The 13,923-nt window shown below is 49.2% G+C and overlaps 1 protein-coding gene across 2 annotated transcripts in view; it reads right to left on the bottom strand.

The window, feature by feature from the left end:
* SV2B (synaptic vesicle glycoprotein 2B) overlaps positions 1-6,379 on the bottom strand; it is a 65,338-nt gene extending 58,959 nt beyond the window's left edge. Inside the window, exon 1 of one of the 2 annotated variants that reach the window (XM_017742695.1) lies at positions 6,100-6,379. The gene's annotated coding sequence lies outside the window, so the exon portion shown is untranslated. Of the gene's footprint in view, positions 1-535; positions 797-6,099 lie in introns of those variants that run through there. The other variant, XM_008640103.2, reaches the window with a different exon arrangement.
* Between the last annotated feature and the right edge of the window lie 7,544 nt (positions 6,380-13,923).

Below are 13,923 nucleotides of genomic sequence, written 5' to 3'. Positions count from 1 at the left end.
TCAGCCACTGGCAGAACTGAGGGAACTGGTTTCAGTGAAAAATGCAGTTAGACTTCAGGACGGAGATAGTTTATCAGTTAGGAAAGCTGAGAGGCTTTATGCATCAACTTAGGGGCAGGAATTTATGAATTACTTCCCACAACTCCTGCAGTAACAAGCACAGGGCAGAAAAAGCAGCATTCAGGTAGGAGCTCACATAGGACATGGAAAACATCAGACCAAGCTGGACAACACAAAGGAAAAAAAGATGCAGGGTGGGCAATGGATCTGCCTGTGAGTGAGAGCTGGTCCGACTGCCCAGGCACACACATTGATCTGCTTGATTCCCAGCCTCTCACATAACAGTAATTAAATTGCTTTGATAAGCACTGATCCCTGGAAAAGCTTCAGTACAAACCAAATTAGCTTCACTGGGTTTTTTTCTGTCTCTTTTTCAGCTCCCTCCTTTTGCTTTTCTACCCCGTTAAGCCCTATTACTTTTGTATCTGGACTGATTGCCCAGAAAGGGACCAAAGAGAAAAGCATCATTGCTTACCAGAACTAGGAAATATCTCATCACAGCCATTCACCAGCCATTTTCCCCCTTTTTCTAGCCCGTGGAGCTGCTCCTGAAAGGCTTGCCCCTTTCTGCTAGGATGTCACAAGCCGGAGATTAGAAGTAAATGCTCTGCAAGCCAAGCCGATCATCCCACTGCGACCACATCCAGGTACTGAAGCACGAGCTATGGAAAAGTCCATCAGCCAGCAGAAAACACCATCGCATGCACACACCCCCCAGCCACGGAGCAATGGGAGTGGAGGGAGGCTGGAGGCAGGAAGGAGAGCAGATGGGAGGGGGGTGGCTTGGGGAAACCAGGCAGCGGGCGATGCTAACATGACAGATGTGTTGACTTTAAGTTAAACAGGAAATTGAGGATGTTCGACGCAGGGAGGAAAGACATTAGCTCACATTAAAGGCAAAGACTTTCCCTGGTCTTTTCCTTCTTTGCTTTCCCTCTTCCACCCAGGCTTTCTCCAGTGATTTCTAGCTCTGCCTTCACAGGCAGAAACAAGCCAGGGTTGATACTGACTCTGCTTGTGTGCCTGGGCAAGGCAGGAGCTGCAGGGCCAGCCACAGATTTCCCCATCCTAGCAGTGAGTTGGGAGACTGTTCTTTTATTCCCTCTTCAACTCAGACTCCCCTGACATTATTTAAACAGCATCCTCTAGATGATGTGAGTAAAAGAAGGAGTGCTGAACAGTAGAACAAGGCTTTCAATTTGTCCCAGTTCTGGGCAGGAGAAAGCACAGCAGGGTCGAATCCTGATTTAGGTTATGTGGGATAAGCAGCAGAGAATGGTATAAATTGATTTAAATGCAGGGAAAATAAAGTGCCTTGGTGCACTCAACTTTCCCACGAATAAACCTGGTTTTTCCACAGTCCAGATAAGGGTGGCCAAGGTGACTCTGGAAGATAAGAGCTGTACTGTGAGGGTCCACAGGTTCGTGGGGATGTAACTCCAGGGCAAGGTGGCTAGATGTCTAGGCAGCATTAAAATGTGAAGAAAATTGGGGAAATCAAAGCCCTGCACTGATTTCTTAGTTACAGCCTTGAAAACCGAGTGAAGGCAAACCACACTAGCTTAGAGATAGACCCCAGCTTCTAGAGATTAGGGGAGGAAGAGAGTGGCCCCACCACAAACCCATGGAGAGAAAATCAGCTAGGACACAGGGACTCTGCTTCTGTTTCACAAACTGGTCCTCCCTGCTGGCTTTTTCCGCTGCCTTTGGCAAAAGGAGGAAAAGCCCCCTGGTCATCCTTGAGGAGCTGGATGTCAGTCACAGCCCAGCGGGCACAGGTGAGCCTTTCTCATTCATCTCCCCACCAAAGCTTTGTCCCAAGACCCACACGTAGAGGTGACAAGAATGTCTCTTCTGTGGCATGTACAGGCTCCCAAGGTGAGATTAGTGACAGGACTCCTTTTGTTTCTAGCAGCTGTGCATTAGATAAAGAGCAGAAATCTGCTATGGGCATTTGCTCCATAACGGAGTGAAATATTCAGGTTTTGGTGCAATCTAGCCTGCCTCCCTGCTTGCATCCCATCCTTCCCCACCCCCTCACTGTCCCTGAGCTGTGCTGTTGGCCTCCCTTCAACATTTGAATGGAGTATTGACAGTGATCCATTCGCACTCCAAATAGATGAACCTGACTCGCATCCCCAGAATCGCATTTGCAGAGCCAGCCCAAGCAGGTGGGTTTGGAGCATCTCCTTGCATGTATCAGCTGCAGTTCCTAAAGCATCTCTTTTTCTGGTTAGAGAAGCAGCTTGGAAAAGTCTAGCAAGGATATTACACTTTGGAAAACTGCTGCCTTGGGTCTCTTGTCCCTCCTCCTACCTGCTGCCATGATCCTCATTTCTGCAATTATTTATAAAGCTCCATATTCTTTCCTAATTGGGATGTTCCCTTTCGCCTTGCACGTCACTTGTGTGTCACTCTGCGTCTGGGCCCCTGGTGACCTCTTGGAGCGCTTGGCAAGGCTGGCAGCAGCCAAATGAGTCATCAGCAACCTGCTGGCACCTCCCTTCCTCCAGCCATTTCCCCCCTGACTCCCACCAAGCCTGGCTGCAGCCAGGGAGGCCTGGGGGAGTTTAAAGCTGTCTAATCCCCTGGATAATTCATGAAAAGAGGATTACCCATTCTGTGCAGAGCCCTTAACCTAAATATAGACCAGCCTTCCCCTTGCCTTGCAGCTCCTGTGGCACAGAGGCATTTTCCTGGCACTGCTTCCCCATCCCATCTTAGGGGTTAACTCCACTCTTGCTCAAGTCTGGGACAACCTGGTTCTAACCCATGGAGCTACAGTGCAATAAAACCAGGGTTTGTAAAGCAGAGGTGAGACTGTATTCTGTGAACACCAGCAGCAGAATGCAGACTCATCCCCAGAAGCACATTTCCTCCCTAATAGATGGCAAACTCCTTTGTGGGGGGTGTCAGGGAATATACTTTCTTACTGTATGTTTGGAAACCAGTGTCATGGTGCCATCAGAGCCTGACAGCAACACATCAGGAGGGCAGAGGGAAGTGCAAAACTTGGATAATCCCATGGGAGTTACAGCAGCCTGCCCCAAGACCTGTCTCTGCTGTCCACCCTGGGCCCTGGGTCACTAGGAGCTGGGTTATCCCTGCTGCCAGAGGGTACAGCCAGAGAGATGGTGAAAAGGGAATAGCTAACTAATAGTAGTTAATGTTACCTTCCCTGCTTGCACTCAGAGATGGATGGATAAAGTGGGGAGCTGCAGGAGGGATTCCTGATGGATTCAGCAGCTTTCTGGGAGACCACGACAAACCTCACCTCTCTCCTCATTTTCTCTCTCCTCATTTTCCTGAGCTTCTCTCCTCACCCTCCTCTTGTTTTCCTCCTCTCCTCTTCCCCAGATGGTGAAATGAGGTCTGACACAGCCACCACAGGCTCCCCTTTCCTACAGTGCCTTTTTTTTTTGGCAGTTAAAGTCCTTATGGGACTTTAGTCACCGTAACATTAAAGCATTCATTAGCACAGGAGTAATTCCATAATCTCTTCAGAAGAGAACAATTTCAGAGGTTCAGCTCATGATCTGGAAAATCAATTTTCTGGCTTGACGATGCAGGGAGAGGATTTTCAAGGCTGGCTTTGGCTTCCCCATCAGGACTGTTATCAACCCTGGGACCTGGTGGCCAGGAAGAGGCCACCCACAACAGCTCTGGGGGGACAAGGCAGGACCTTGGGAGCTCCCATCTGGCTCCGGCAAGAAAGTGAGCTGTGGCAGTTGCAGGATGAGCCTCAAAACCAGACCTGTCTCACCAGGTTTTGCCCAACAGTGTGCTGAACAGGCGGGACAGCATCACCATGGACCACGGGGAATTTTCCTGCCTTTTTCATCTCTCATACTTCATTTCACCAAGGCAGTGCTCCCAGCTCAGAGGTTATGGTGAGCATGAAGGGATGCATCTTAAGCATCCTGCCTTTTCCCTGCAGGTACAGGCTAAACTAAACTCTTGCACCCCCTGTACCAAGCACCAGCCCATGTGCTCTTCCTCTCCTCATGGAATTTTTCACACTTTGTTATGTCAGAAGCTGGGGCCCTCGCCCTGCCTACAGGCACACGGCCAGATTGGCAGAAATCATCTGCAGGTGCAAGGCTGACTTTTGGGAAGCACCCAGCTCTGTGCTTCCAGGTTGGGGGCTGCCTCAGAACCTGAGTGGGCTTCCACCTCCAGCTCAGCTCCTTCAACCAGAAGTTGTCAGGTACCAGAGACTTTCACATAAAGATGTTCCAGAACATAAATAGGTACAAAAAGCTGCTTCATGGGACAGAATTTGGCAAGCTGAAGTGGAAGGCTGTCTCCTGTCAGCTGCTTTCTGGTTCTGGCTTTGATGCTCCCAAAGGGTTCCCCAGCACCCACATTACGCAACTGCAAAATTGTGTTAGGAAAACCTAAGGTGTCCTTGCAGATCTGATCTCCAGCTGAGTTCATCTAACAGTGGAGGACATGCCTTTCACAGCAGTGCCATGAGGAGGAGAAGCATCAGGAGCTAAGTGGGACCTCTTGGAACTCTTGAGACCCAGGGCCCCTGTGGTAGCTTTCTTTCAGTGAAGGGAGATGTTCCCCTCCTCTTTCTGCTGGAGGGTGGAAGAGGGCTTTTCTATTGGGAAGAAGAACCAGAAGAAGCCATGGATGCTGGCTCTGCTCCCACTCCTTCCTCCAGGTTGTCCTGCAGGAGTCTGACCACGGACATCCCACTGCATGAAGTGTTAGGGCCCCGTGTTATTTAGGGCAGAAGCACTGAAGGGTATTCCCAAAAGAGCAGCAGACATTGGGCTCAGTGCCTGGGATGATCAGTGGGCACTGTTGTATGTTCAATATCTGGCTAAGTAAACCAGAGAATTAAGCCTTTTCCTCTCCCTTCCCCCAGGTGATAGCACCAGGGACACAGAGGAGACATGAAACAGCAATTTTCATGACATTTCAGACACATAACTTCCTCCCATCCTACCAGAAATTTCTACTCTCATGGCAGTAGTTCCCTGTAAGCTCTAGTGTGTGCTTACAAGTGTCCGACCTAAACAGTCAGGGATCCCCCTCGGCACACTTGGAGCCCTGCATGCTTCTCCCCTGCACATTATCACCATCAGGCTGTTACTCTTTTCCTTTTTTTCTAGAGACGAGGTCATCCCTAACAAGTAATATCCTTGCAGAGCCACTTTTTACCCATTATTTTTAATGGGATCTTGGTGTCACGGATCATAATGCTGCAGTTTGACACATGTAATAAAATTTTCCCTTGAACAACACTTGTCCTCTAAAAGAAAAATAGTCCCTGCAGCGATGTGTGCCTGGCTGTGCTACAGGATGTGCTGTGGGCATGCACACACGCACGGGAACCTGTCACCACAGCACCTGCACCCGCCACAGCCGCTGCTCAGAGAGCCAGATCTGCCAGCTCCGCCAGCTCCCACATCACTGCTTTCCTCTGTGGCTTCGTTTAACCCTACCTAAGAGAGGAGACTAACTGCAGCTTTATCTTTAGGTGCAGTTAAGCTCCCGTGGAGAGGATGGGGAAGGGAGGACGATGGCCGTGGGTGCTGGCTGTGCAGGACAGATCGGGGCGGTGCGCACAGGCACCGGCACACCCACACACAGCCCTGGGGTGCCACCACCCCCGCAGTCCCACACAGCTCCATGCGGACACAACAGCCCCTGCCCCCTAAGCGAGCACCTTCTCCTTCTCCCTGCCGGTCCACCGCGGACGGAACACCCACCAGGAGCACTCTGCTCCAAATTGCTCCAGCCCAAGTTAAAACTCTACAGCGCAGCATCTCCCGGGCTCGCAGCAGGGAGCGAAGGCAGCATAACGGGGCTGGTTTAAATTATTCACAACTGCCCTGACCCCTCCAGCCTCATGACACCGACCCCGTCCCTACAGTTCCCACCGATCCATCCCAACTCTGCACCCTCGAGCATCTTCTTTTTCAGCGGCATCTTTTGCTTTAGTTTCTTTTCCCTCCCCGGCACGGAGCCCCCCGGGCTGCCAGCTGTCCCCCCCGTTCCGTGGAGCAGAGGGAGCCTGGCTCTTACCTTGTGCAGCCCGCGGCGCGGGCGGTGCGGCGGCCGGGGCGGTGCGGCGCAGCGCGGCTCTGCGCTCGCATCTCCTCTAGCACTGATGCAGTCCTGCCAGGCGCCGCATGCCAATGATGCAGCCCCGGGGATCCCAGCCCAGGAACCCCAGCGCTGGGAGGGAGCCCAGAGTGTCCTACCTGCTTCCCTGCCGCCCCCAGCCCGGCTGCGGAGCCAGCGGGGAGGGAGCGTGCGGAGGCAGCCGAGGAGCAGGGGAGAGAGCGGGAAGCTGCACAGTAGGCAGGGGGAGAGAGGCAATGCTTGTGTAATTTCATCACGGTAATAAAATCCAACCCAGAGTCTAAGTGTTGCAGCTCTCTAGAAGAGTTCTTCATTACATGGGGGAATTTTTTTTTTTTTTTTTTTTTTTTTTTTTCTGCAGAAATGCTGACATACAGGAATGTTTCTAGCTGGAAGCAGAGGGGAATCCCACCATGACTGGGCATCCTTCATCTCTCCACCTCATATGTTAGACCACTGCTACATTTGAGACCCCTCTCCCCGGGATGGCTAGGAAAGGGGCATGTTTCAGACATAATCCTGGGAAAAGCCTGTTCTGTTTAAAAATCCCTTGTGTTTATAATTTGCGAGTTCATTGCCAGAAGAGTAGCAGGAAATATCCTACTGTCCATGCAATTTGGTGCTGGAAAGAGACCATGCAGACACAGCAGCATGGAACATAGCCTGCCCTGGAAATCCATCCCCATCATTCTGTGTTATTAAAAGAGATAAGCAGTAACATGAGGAGGTGTCTTACTGAGGAACAAAGCGTGCAGCTCCTAGGAAAGCCTTCCCAGTGCACCTGGGGTGCATGTCCACACCCGGCAACATACCTCCATGCAGAGGTGCCCAGATTAGTCCAGATAAGAGAGCAATATTTTCACTGACAGATTTTCATTGCTGCTTCTGCTAACCTAAAACTGAAGGGCAGCATGGATCCGCAGGCTTCCCAGAAATGAAACAGGGGCAGATTTACAGGGCAGTGTGAATTCCTTGTACTTGAGCAAAGAAGTGGAAGTGAAAACCTGGCCACCCACCCTTTCTCTGTCAGCAGGTGACATCTGGAAAGCCACTTTCCCATCCTGTGCCTCAGTTTCCCCACGTGTAAGCCAGCACTGGCACTGCTGGCCCCTCCAGGCTGTATAAGCACTAGAGATGTCACTCTTTTGGCTGTTTCCAGGGTTCCTCCAGACACATACTCCGCCTTTCTTCCCTGTCCTGTATGTTACTGCTCCCCCTCAGCTCACCTGATTTGAATCTCCAGCTCAGGTGTGCTTGTAACAATTGACAGCATTCCAAATTTGGCCTGTAAATTCTCTGTTTATCTGATGGCTTGCCGATACAGTTCCTGTGACTGCACTGGTGGCATCACTGCCATACGGAAAACGCACTAGGTGATTAATTCAGATCTTTTTTTTTTACACCCACACATAAAAATTGGAACTCGAATCTGAGGTTCAGCTTTATTCTCCGTTGCACAGTACATTAGCTTAATTGCATTTGTTTCCAGGGTTCCTCCAGACACATACTCCGCCTTTCTTCCCTGTCCTGTATGTTACTGCTCCCCCTCAGCTCACCTGATTTGAATCTCCAGCTCAGGTGTGCTTGTAACAATTGACAGCATTCCAAATTTGGCCTGTAAATTCTCTGTTTATCTGATGGCTTGCCGATACAGTTCCTGTGACTGCACTGGTGGCATCACTGCCATACGGAAAACGCACTAGGTGATTAATTCAGATCTTTTTTTTTTTACACCCACACATAAAAATTGGAACTCGAATCTGAGGTTCAGCTTTATTCTCCGTTGCACAGTACATTAGCTTAATTGCATTTTGTGTTTGGTACAGTGCACTGATCACTTTGATGTGGGAGCACTTCAGAAGTCAAATTATTACCAGAACTCCTGCACATTACAGGCCAAGTATCAAGGCCTTGGCAAAGCTAAAAAGAGCCAGTCTATCACCATGTCACTGAGCACTGCTTGTTTGCCTGGTGCTGCTCCTCTGAGTCCTCCAGCTCATTAATACTTCAAATTCCTCTAATCACAGGAGCTCTGTTTGCAGGTGTCACATCCATGTGTGGGTCATGCTCAGGAAGCACAGCACCCTTCATGCTGTGTTCTCCTGGAAAGGGCTTGGGACAGTCCCAGCTCCACTCCAGCAGCTGTTGGAAGGGGGATGCTCTGCCTCATGTCGCCTTCCACTTACAGGATGGATTGAAAGAGAGGAGAGACCTGGCAGGCTGGCACCCCAGAATCCCTGCTGGGCTTGTCTCCATTCCCAGAAAATTCCCTGCATCCACTTACTGTTTCCCATGCAGCAGAGATTGAGTTTGGGTAAGCTTGTATTAAACCTCACTGCAGAATGAACAGAGAGGGAGGCAATAAATCTGGGAGGTGTTCTTTGCCAGTGCATTGTGATTATCAGAGTTTCTAATTACCTCTGCACCCTCCTGTGCTCTCCCTGTTAATCACTGCTGCCCGTATCCAGGTACCTCAGCCAGACAGAGCCATTTTCCGTGGTGCCATATGGTGCCAGCAGGGAACCTCATGGGCTGCCTGAGATACAAGGCAGCAGGACAGGGAGGCCTAACATCTTTCTGTTCAAAAGAGCACACTAATGAAATCTGCAACAATCCAACTGTCTCAGAGCTGCTAGGAGCAAATGGAAAACAAAGCAGAGCTGCAATGAATAAGTACCTGGCATGGAGATGGATAAAATTACATAAGCTTTTATATCCCAGGGAAATAGGAGACTCTGTAAAGGCTGATCATGAAGGTGTACTTATCAACATGATTACACAGGCAAAGAGGGCTTGATCTAACCCCATAAGCTTGATCTAACCCTATAAGCTCACTGAGCACAGTGGAAAGCTCACAGACCTACTGTGAAGCAGGGTGGTATGGGAGATCTGGCCAATCCATGTGAATGGAGCAGAGTCCCACCATCAAAATCAAGCCATTTTCCTCTTTTATCCCACCTCAGAGGTTTCTCTTTTGCTTCCTTGCATGAACCAGATGCCAGGGACCCTTGTACTGAGGTGCAGAGCTGGGCAGAGCAGGGTACCCTCCTTCAGCACTGCTCAGATGCTGTGGGGAAGGTGTACAAAGTCAAAATAAGAAGTCAAGTGGTGAAAGAGCAGCCTCTGGGATGGCTCACAGGCTTTGGAGTGAAAGGAAGGTAATTAGAGGGAAAGCACGGCTCTAAAAATACACAAACAATGCATATTTCATGGCTCTGCCAGAGCCGTGGCTTACATGCCCGGGCACTTGCTGTGAGAGGCACTCGGTACCACGGGGTGCTGAGCGAGCAGGGGATGCTCAGCTCAGGGCTTTTAAGGTGGTTTTCAGGGCCCCCCTCTGCACACAGACACTCACATACGTGTGGGGGTGCACACACTCACACCACTCACACGCACACTCGAGTGTCCCTCTGTCCTGCCCTGAGCCCTCCCACACAGTCTGCACGAGCAGCCCCAGCAGACCTGTCCCTGGAGGTGTCCTTGTCCAAACAGGAGCCAGGGGAAACCAGATTTAATGTCTGTCAGGGGTTAAACAAGTCTGAGGGGTCAGGATTTGAGGCTAGGGGCTGCAGGGTGGTGGCAGCAGGAGCTGGGCATTGTCACCTCTCCAAGGTGTGCATCGACAGCAGGCTGGTGGCTGCTGCTCTCCACTGGTGACAGCTGTCCAGCCAGAAACAGCCCTTACCTCCCCCTTCCTCCACCACTTCTGCTACTGAAATTTGCTTACAGAAGCCAGAATCTAGCCTTAATAGAAGGGAGAGGTCCCAGGCAATATTTGATTGCACCTGCTATTACACCTGATGAGCGGGACTAGTAATGCAGATAACAAATACAATGTGAAGAGCTATACAGATATTAAGTCTAATTGTTGGTATTGCTGCCTGATCGCTGGCAGATATAGATAAAATGCACATGGAATCAATCTGGATATCAATAAAATAGCTGTCAGTCCTCTGTGCTGTGGGTTTGCTGTGAAGGGGTTGTGTTGCCAAGACCCAAAAACAAATTAGGAGGAGAGAGCACACAGCAAAGGGCCAGAGCCACACCATGCCACATTGCCTCCTGCCAGAAAGGGACAGGGCTGCTTCCTGGTCTGGGGAAAAGGCCAGCTTAAAGTGGGGGAAAAAGGGTTTTACACTGAATACACTGCAATGTGAAATCCTGCAGAAGTCTGGGTTTGGGTCTGTGAAAGCTTTCCACGCCCACAGTTCGGATGGGGTGTGTGGATATACACACCCAGACACCCACTGGATGGGCCCTGCTGCTCAGTGCTGCTCGGGAGCAGCAGACCCTTGCTGGGTGCTGTAACCCCTGCAGCACCAGACTTGCCACCCACATTCCCAACGTGCTGCATAAAAGGAGAGATGAATTACCAAACGTAGGAGAAATGGGGGAAAACACCTCAATGCATTTCATATTTTCCTCCAAAATTCTGAGTTTTTCTGAGTAAGGCTCTGTTTTCACAAAGCACAATAGTACATCTTTTCCTTAAATTAGCCTGTTACTTTCAGCTTGACATGAGCTCCTGATTATCATGGCAACCCAAAGGGCTGCACAGCTCATGGAAGACCAAGAAATCCCAGCACCAACTGAGCTCCTGAATGTTGGTCTTGTTGCCTTCTCAGAGACTGTACAGGCTGCAAAACACAATCTGTATTTGTGCCCTCCAAGCCAAAAGGGCTCCTAAACAACCTAAAACCCGCATGACACCAGTGATGCTGAGATTTCAGGACAAAGGTGCAGTCACCATGGTGATATCAACTTACCTGAGCTGGAAAGCTGAGCTGGAGAGGCTGTACCACACTAGAAAAATAGGAAATTAACATCATGACAAACACTTTGGTGAAAACTATTTGTGGCATAAAAACTTCAGTTTTCCAAAGAACCACTGCTCTTAAAGGGTGCCACTGGTGTGTGCTGTGACAGGCCAGGGGATGTGATGTCAGCTGCCATCCATCAGCAGCATCATGGCCTGTAAGGGGCTCAATGTAAAGAGATGAGGGTGCTTCAATGGCTCCAATCCAGCACAAACCATTCTGTGCAATGGTCCTGAGTGGAAAAGCATGGGGACTTTGGCAGGTCTTGGTGTGAGGGCCAAGCTGATGAGCAGAGCAGGGCCTGTGCTGACAGCACTGGACCAAACACATTACTTAAGAGCTGCATCCTCCAGGTTCACCTTAAACCTTACTGGGTACTTTTGTCCCCCTTCCCCCCCCCTCCTTCTCTAATGGTTCTGTTCTAGGTTGAAAATCCCAAGTGCAAGCACAGTGAACCAATAAAGAGCAGCTCACACATCTCTTTTCTTCCCCTACTTTCATCTTCCGAAATGAAGGAATATATTGCCAGGTTAACTCTGACTTTGCAGAGCCCTAATGAGTTAGTCAGAGTTTATTTATGTGGAAAGGATGAATGGTTCCCTACATGTTAATAGCACAATCAGCAGCAAACCCCTCAGCATTAATATTTAATGTCCTTTGTTATGTACATGCCTGGCTGTTATTCAGAGAGGGCTGAGTCAGGAGAGCGAAGCTGCTGGGAATTGAATAAGTATTATTTGTGGGGCTTCTCTGAGTGGAAAATGGAAAGTAGAAAAGACATTGTTTTTATGTGTGGCAGCCCAATTGCCAAGAAACTGCATTTCTGAATAGTGTATAAAACATGCAAGGAACTGCTGCAATGGAACTCTGTGGCTTTTTGCATTACCTGATTTCTTTAATGTCATTGCCTGCTTACTCTTGCCTTCTCCGTGCACACAGGTATTAATTTTATGAGACATAAGGGAGAAAATCTAACAGACCAAAGCCAACATACGTCCCCTGCAAATTCATGATTATTCACGTAACAGTAAGCCAGAGAAATCTCAGAGAAAGAGCCAGCCTTGCACATCCATAGGACAGTCTATCTCCCATCCTTTATCCAGATTTTCTATGAGTTAGACAACCAAGTAAAGTAAGAATGTGAATCCTACGTAATTCTCTTTTATATACACAGACAAATATATTAAGTCTATATAAAATATCAAATAAATATTAATCTTAAATCTGTTCTTCCTCTGCATCCACTGTGATATAGCTGCCAGTTACAGATGGTTCCATCCTGCTCCCCTGTACAGAACAGATATCAGCAGTGTTTTTCCAGATAGCAGAGCTATGGCTGTTTTTCAATTTAAATTGCCCATAAATGCTCCACTTTCCATATTTCCATGATTACTCCATAACTATAGCAAATGGCCTAAGCCTGGTGTACAGTAACCATTTCATCTGAGTGATTTTTAGGAACACTCTGTTAGATGTGGGCATCTAAGGGATAAGAAAATGTGCTATATTGCATTACAGAGAAATTAAATATGAAGCTGTAATTTCAGATGCAAAGGCTCAGGTTTCAGCTTTTTTCTTACTCGTCTGGAGGAGCCTTTATTCTTGAAGCTGTGCTTTCTGGGGAACTTCCTTGAGGGAAGCAGAGGGGCCTCTCCCTCCATCAATAAAAGGCAGAGAAAAAAGGAGCTTTGATATTTTCAAACAAAGTCACCTTAGCTGTTCACTCATGTCTTTGCTTCTCATCCTGTGCACAAGGCTGCTCGATGCTGGATCAGAAGGGACTTTAGTGAGTTTAATGTGCACAGGACAGGAGCCTTGTGGGCAGAAGGCACCAGAGCCAGGCTGCTTTCCAGCAATGCATTTGGAGGGGGAAAGGAATGGGGAGATATTTTCATAGGATGCAACTGGAAATCGTGAGGAAAAAGAAAGAATTGCTGATGATCCTAAAAGCATTTCAGGTATTTGCACCACTGCTTTGTAACTTTGTGGTACCACCGACCACCACTGAGGCTCGATGTGAACTGCTCATTGGGCAGAAACTAGGTGTAAAAATGGAGAGAAAGGGGAACATTTCCCTGAGTAGAAGTGAAGAGGAGGTGGAGGAGAGCAGAGAGAAGCAGCGCTCTGGAAGGAAGCACAGGGAGAGAGTGAGGAGCCAGAGCCTGCCAACAGCCGCGCTGCAGGGAGCAGCCGCCTACAGCAGGGGGCAGCCGGGAGCTGGGACGGACGGACGGACGGACGGACGGATGGATGGACGGACGGATGGATGGATGGATGGATGGATGGATGGATGGACGGACGGACGGACGGACGGACGAGATGCTGCCGTGGCCAGGGCAGCCAAAACTCCACACAGGCCTCGGGAAATTCGTCAGCCTCCCCATAACTCCTACCAGCAAAAAGGTAAAAAAGGATGAAAAGAGTAAAAAAGGTCACAAACCCGACAGATCACTCGGTGTAAATAGCTGAGACAGCAGCTGGCTGATGTGCTGGAAGCATCACACCGTTGAGGCAGCAGATAGGCACTACTTTTTTATTCTGTAGTTATTTCAGTAGTTCTGTCCTAGCACCCAGGTGTCACAGTCCCCTGGGCTCACCCCTGAGGGGCTGTTATTTGCCTTCATAAAGCTGCCTGGTTATCATCTGCTAGTGTGGGCCAGCAGATTAACTACTTCAAAGAAGAAAAAGGGGATTTGCTTTCCAACTTTCAGCCTGATTTTAGTATAATATCCATGTTCTATAATATCAATGTTACATATAAACAAACGTAGTGATGATACATCTGTATTCATGTCTGCATTCCTGTTACCTGCAGGTCCTTCAGGAGGTCACAGATGCAACTCTGCACTTCCTGATCTCCAAAGCCCCATGATTTACTGACCATTTCCCAGTTCATGTTTCCCCTCTCCTCGTGCCAGTTGCACACGCATGTTTGCCTTGCAGCAGG

The sequence above is a fragment of the Corvus brachyrhynchos genome, unplaced genomic scaffold, assembly GCF_000691975.1.
Source record: "Corvus brachyrhynchos isolate BGI_N302 unplaced genomic scaffold, ASM69197v1 scaffold97, whole genome shotgun sequence".
Taxonomy (NCBI): Eukaryota; Metazoa; Chordata; class Aves; order Passeriformes; family Corvidae; genus Corvus; species Corvus brachyrhynchos.
This window is presented reverse-complemented; position numbering and strand designations above follow the sequence as displayed.